The sequence below is a fragment of the Triticum dicoccoides genome, chromosome 6A (genome assembly GCF_002162155.2).
Source record: "Triticum dicoccoides isolate Atlit2015 ecotype Zavitan chromosome 6A, WEW_v2.0, whole genome shotgun sequence".
In the NCBI taxonomy this organism is placed as follows: Eukaryota; Viridiplantae; Streptophyta; class Magnoliopsida; order Poales; family Poaceae; genus Triticum; species Triticum dicoccoides.
In genome coordinates, this window is record NC_041390.1 from 179041448 (window position 1) to 179048222 (window position 6775).

Genomic DNA, 6775 nt, shown 5'->3' on the forward strand with positions numbered 1-6775 from the left:
ATCCAGAGGTAGCATCGATCGGCTTCAGTTAGCAGCAGTAGCGAAGGAATCGCTCGATCGGGTCCAGTTAACAGCCATCGATCGATCGCTCGGGTTCAGTAATGCGTAGCCTGTAGTGCAATCACTCGGATTCAGTTAGAGCCCAACACCTCGCTCGGGTTCAGTTAGAGCCATTGCCTCGCACACACACGCATATGTGTACGAGAGAAACACGCATCGCTCGGCCCCCGACCTCCCAGCGTAACCGGGAACTCCCCGAAATTTTGCTCCCCCTCGCTTCTACCACGGTTTTTTCCGTCATGGACGGCCCAAAGAATGTCATGCAGCTGCGTCTCCGACCCGCCTAGGATGAAAATCCCATTTTCTGTCATGATTTTTTTTATAGAAGTAGGAGCCCACCACATCTATGATGATACCGAGTTTTGTAACAATTATCGTCATAGAAGTGTCATATGTATGATAGAAAAAAATTGTTCGGCCCAAAATGTCACGGATGTGTCTTTTTTTGTAGTGTCAACAACTGAAATGTGATGCAAATATTTTTAGGAGAGTTGTCCTGTATGTGTTTTAGGAAGAGATCCCCGTTAATGTATGCATAGGAATGTGTTTTAGGGAGAGCTCCCCCTTAATGTGTGCATAGAAATAAAGTGATAAAATACAAAATGATGCACATATGGAGTGGATACCCTCATTCAAATATAATGTTGAAACAACAGTGTAGACATACACCACTAAAAGCAACATGCGCAGCGAAAAGCAACAAATGAAGATAGAAAACTTAAGCTCTTACAAGGTAGCATAGACTCATAACTCATAATGTCATACAAGGTAGAATAACACATCACCAAAGGTTCATTACAATAATAATAATGAGTCCAATAACTAGAGCTCAATAAACATAGCTGACACACACTCATACTCCTAAGCATTACATCCCCCCCCTTGGCAGCAAGTACCGTAAAAGGGGAGAAGGTAGGAGGATCACTCAGCATCCTCATCATCATCCCCATCACCATCACTCAGATTAGCAGAGTTAAGGAAGAACTCGGGAAAGTCAGTGGCAGAAGGAAAATCGACCTCCAGAAGTGGAAGACCATCAGGTATAGGCTCATGTGGCCCGACAGGACTCCCAGGGCGTGCATGGAGGCAGTCCCGAAGCGCATTTGCCTCAGAGATAAGACGGACCTCCTCAGTAGCAATGTGAGTAGCAGTGTAGCAGCAATTGTCGAAGATAGCCTTGTGGGACTTGCCAATGAAGCGAGCCAGGCGGTCAAAAGGCTTCATGAAAGGTTTAGTGTGGCGAGAAGATCTCTCGGCACAAGGAGGAGCAGGAGCCTTCCCTCTGGAAGAATCATCACGTGGAGTCCACATGGAGTGCCTGGATGTCATGGCAACGGGACAAGGATAGACTAAGTCGATGACTGTCTGAGTGAAAGGGGCATGGGGAAGTGTATGAACCTTCAGGCAACTAGCCATGCGAATCTCGTTCCAGAGAAAACCTGCCATGTCAATGGGAAGGGTGGGATTCTTCCTAGAGTAGTACATCAGATCAAGGCTATTGGCCCGAACCATTCCACGATCCCCTTTCTTTGGAGCAATGCAGTTGAGGATACATTGGAAGAACCACTGGTATTTGGGATGAAAGATAGAGATACCATTAAGATTGTTTTGTTGCTGCGCTGTGGAGAGCTGATAGGTAGGCATGACGAGACACGCACATGCACTCGCGGGCATGGGCTCAAACTTGGGGTTCACCTGATGGATCCGAAACAGAGAGGCCTCCGATCCAGGCATGCCCAAAGCAGCAGCAAACTCCTCGAAGGTGACAGTGAACTGAGAGTGGTGAGTCATCCAAGTGATAGACTGGTCTGGGTGGAAGAAACACGTGGCATACAATTGCTAAATGGCAGCCTCATTCCAATCACAATGAAGAGACATAGCACGATGTAGCCCCATGCCATCAATATTTTCCAACACACCTTTGAACTTGGAAGGATTGTTCTCAATGAAACCCAAGTTCACATAATGCTGAGGAGAGAAACCAAGATGAGCAATGACAGATTAGTAGATCTGTTGTTGAACCAATGTGCGAAAACGAGGGTCGGTGGCATTTGCAGGAGCAGCAAACTGGTTGACATCACTCCTTAAGGCACCATACTCAGAAGGTTCCATGGGCTGATAATTGAAAAAACGACGGCCACAGTTGGTGGGGTTGGCCATGGACAAAACGAGGCCAGTAGTTTCCACGGACTGGGAGCTTGAGGCACCGGCTGCTTTCTTCTTCTTTGACTTAGTCATGGAACGAACATGCATGAGCTCCTCATCGTGGAGTTCGGCCTCGTAGTTAGGGTCATCCTGCCTGACATAGGACAAACGAGCACGACTAGGCGCCTTCTTGAGTGGACAAGCAGCATCCTCGGAGTCTGTTGATGCATGACGATGCGCGTCTGCGTACACGCATAGGAGAGAGAGAGAGCCAACTCGATGAATGACTAACCTAGATGGATAAACAGGGTTAACAGAGGACAGGAGCATATGGAGTACAACGAGAGGGGCCTGAGGACATTTACTTGAAGCTCCGGCCACCGCCTCCAAGACCGACCACCATGGCAGAGTTTGGGGACAGAGGGCACGAGATTGGAGAGGCTCCAACCGGCCTCGGGAGAAACCACGCGAGGAGGGAGTGGATCAAGTCAAAGGAAGCGTGCGGTGGCGAGATCTAGACAGTTGGCGGCCGGACAGGTGGGGCGGCCCACGAACAGCCGGCGGCGGCGGAGGCGAGCGGATGGGGCCGTGGGGGAGAAGAACAGAGGAATAATCCTCTACTCCCTCTCGGCCCGATATTTTAGTGTCTAGGCATGAACCCACCCAGATGTCCGAAAGTAGACTCAGATGATCCGGATGACCGGATAGGGGCCCGGATATCCGCGCATACAAGGTAGAGCGACCCGGACGTCCGGATGGACATCTGGATGATCCGGCTAGCCTGAGTGCTGATAGCCAGAACTGAAGTTTGAAGTGGTGATGATGTGATGATATAAGTGTGAGAATCACCAGTACCCAAGGCATATCACAAACCCACATAAACAACTAAAAAGAGTTGTAGCGTAAGCCACCATGTTTGAGTATACATAACTTGGGATACCAAAGATTTGAACTTTGGGCCCATGATTACAACTCCATCATTTTAAAGTACTATGGACACAAAATAAGTGTCATAGTAACTGTCGGTGTCAAAACCGGCGGATCTCGGGTAGGGGGTCCCGAACTGTGCGTTTAAGGCGGATGGTAACAGGAGGCAGAGGACACGATGTTTTACCCAGGTTCGGGCCCTCTTGATGGAGGTAAAACCCTACGTCCTGCTCGATTTATTTTTGATGATATGGGTATTACAAGAGTTGATCTACCATGAGATCGGAGAGGCTAAACCCTAGAAGCTAGCCTATCGTACGATTATATGTTGTCCTATGGACTAAAACCCTCCGGTTTATATAGACACCAGAAGGGGTTAGGGTTACACAGGGTCGGTTATAGAGGAGGAGATATCCATATCCGTACTGCCTAGTTTGCCTTCCACGCTAAGTAGAGTCCCATCCGGACACGAGACGAAGTCTTCAATCTTGTATCTTCATAGTCCAACAGTCCGGTCAAAGGATATAGTCCGGCTGTCTGGAGACCCCCTAATCCAGGACTCCCTCAGTAGCCCCTGAACCAGGCTTCAGCATTGCAAGGCGGGTTCCTCCACCGGATACACCACAAAAGAGTTCGAATAAAAGGATAGTGTCCGACCCTGCGAAATAAGTTCCACATACCACCGTAGAGAGAATAATATTTCCACAAATCTAATCTGCTGACACATTTTGGCAACATGACATCATGCCATGGCGCGGTGATCATTCGAACCGTTTTTCTTTAACTAGCCCCGCACATAACGCGAGGCAGTTTCTTGACACGTCTTGTCAAAGCAGAGATCGTGTCCCACTTATTATGGGATTCTCATCAATACGGGCGTGGGTAACCCAACCGCGCCACCAATTACGGCGCTTGGAGGATAAGCGAGTTTTACTAGGCTAGTGGGGGCGCATAGTTTCAACCGCCCTTATAAAGGGATAAGGTTTATCCTTTTTCTACCCACCCTTCTTCCTCCTTGCTCATCCATTCTCGCGCACTCGAGCTCCAACGCCCAAGTCCACATCCTTCTCCTCAACCTTCTCCAAACATATGTGGAGTGGGAGGCAAGTGGATGGCTTCCTCCTTCACGGAGGGACACATCAAAAAGCTGCGCGGAGCCGGATATTTAGCCGCAAATATCGCGCATCGGCTGCCCGCTGCGGGGCAGATCATCCCCACCCCAGAACCTCACGAGAGGGTAGTCTTCCTTCACCACTTCCTCCGTGGACTGGGGTTTCATCTCCATCCATTCATCCGCGGTCTTATGTTCTACTATGGGCTGGACTTTCATGATCTAGCCCTGAACTTCATCCTCAACATTTCAGCATTCATCGTCGTGTGTGAGGCTTTCCTCCGCATCCGGCCCCACTTTGGCCTATCGCTGAAGACCTTCAATATCAAGCCGAAGGTGGTGGGAGGCCAACAAGCAGAATGCGGCGGAGCCACGGTGGGCAAGATGTCCAATGTTATATGGATTGAAGGCTCCTTCGTGGAGACCATAAAGGGGTGGCAATCGGCGTGGTTCTACATCATCGAGCCGCGCGACGCCAACTGGGTGGCGGCCCCCGAGTTTTGATTCAGAATCCCCACTCGGCTCACCTCCTGGAAAGACAAGGGCCTATCCTGGGGTTCATCGGTGGAGCTGGACGGACTCCAGAAATGTATCCGGAATATGGTAAGCAAGAAGCTCAAGCTTGTCAACATAGTCTAGGTCATGCTCTTCTGCCAGATCCTCCCGTGTCAACAACGGGATTTCAACTTGTGGGAGTTCGACCCGGCCCAGCACCATACTCTGAGCGAGCTCTTGGACACGACGCACAAGGACGTCTGGAGGGTGCTGTTCAAGGGTGCCGAGGTCCCTCCCTCTCTCATCGAGGACCGCAGGCTAAGCGCAAAGCGCCCTGTGAATCCGGTAAGTTTTGTACATCTGGTAGGATTTTTACTTCCCATAGCTTAACCACGCGCGGGGTCTGAGCTCCCATGCCTTTGATAGGACTGGGTGGGGGCATCGGAGAAGATCGACTGTCCGGCCCCTCTGCCCGAAGACACTGCAGACGCTCTCCTGACGGAGATGCTGACTCCGGCTCCTTACAAGGTGCCGGAGAAGACCAAGAAGAAGGCCAAGGGAACCCGAAAGAGTTCCCGGCGCCAGGTGATATCGGAATCATCGTCCGATAACTCCGCGATGCACTCCTCGCCCGAAGACGAGGAGGAAGATGAAGATGCTCCCCCTTCAATCGGGGGAGACAAGAAAAGGAAGGCCGCCCCGACCGGGGGGCCGAAGGGTCCAAGAAGGGGAGGACCCTCCTTCCGGACTACTCCACCACCGCCGCCGAAGGCGAAGACGAGTGGCTGCTCAGGGCCAAGCCCCTGGCAAAGTCGTAAGTATTCGGATACCAGAGTAACTCATAGCATACCTTTGTCGCACTGCTTCTCCTAACACCGAATATGATTATGCAGACCGCCCCAAGCCCGTATCGACATATCTTCGCCGGACGGCTCCTTGGACTCGTCGGATATGGATAGCGATCCACTTCCGACCACCACCTCCTCTTGCCCTACGGACAATGCCGAGGTATTGTCTCAAGAGGTACCGGGTCGAGGGGAGACAATCCCGGAGGCGCCTCAAGGCGACCTTCTGGACTCCGGGAGCAGAGGGAGTAAGGCTCCCGAGGGCTCCAAGTTTGGCCGTCAGCCGAACACCACACCGGAACCTCCAGTGGTTCCAAACTCAGGCAGGCGGCCTCCTTCCAAAAGGGGCAAGACGCCTGCGCTGGTGACCTCTGTCCATCCAGAGGCACCGGACGATCTGCTGGGAGCGCTTCACAACGCTTCCATCGATGAAGAGCACCGCACTATTATGAGTGCGATGATCCAGAAGGTTTAGTCCGCCAAGAGCGGACTGACTGAAGCATGTGCCAGCCTTCTAACAGGCTTTGAGGTAAGTATTTGAAATATAAGAAAAATATTACCATAGAGACAGTAGCCCCTGATGCTCTGTTTGGTGTTCAAAAAGAAAAGCCGAATAGAGGATCAAATAATATCTGCAGGATTCTAATATAATTATGTCTATATGCGTATGCAGGCTTCGCTGCTGACCTCTGCGGCACTGACTGCGGAGGTCGCCGTACTGAAGCAGGACCTCGAAGGGTCCAAGAAAGAGCTCGGCCTTGCCAAGAAGCAGCTCGAGGAGGACAAAGGTAAATAATACCTAGTCTATAGATGTGTATATATACAAAAAGGATGCGATTGCAAAATTACAGGATCATCTTTAATTTTCCAGGGCCCACGGCCGAGGTGGCAACCCTGAAGCAAGCGCTATCCGAGGCCGAAAACAAAGCGTCCCAGGAGCGCACCGAGTGGGAAAAACAAGAGGCACGGGTGGGCGAGGTGCAGCAAGAGCTCCATGCTCTCGTGACGAAGCACGAGGCGTTGGAGCTTGACTTGAAGACGCGAGAGTCCGAGCTTGCCACGGCCCTAGAGAGTGCAAAGAGTGCCAAGGCTGAAGCCCAAAAGGCCCTCCAGGAGATTGATGCGATGAAGAAGATAGCGGCTGGTAAGGCATTCAATATGCAAAGCAAGCATGTGAAAGTAAATTACTTGT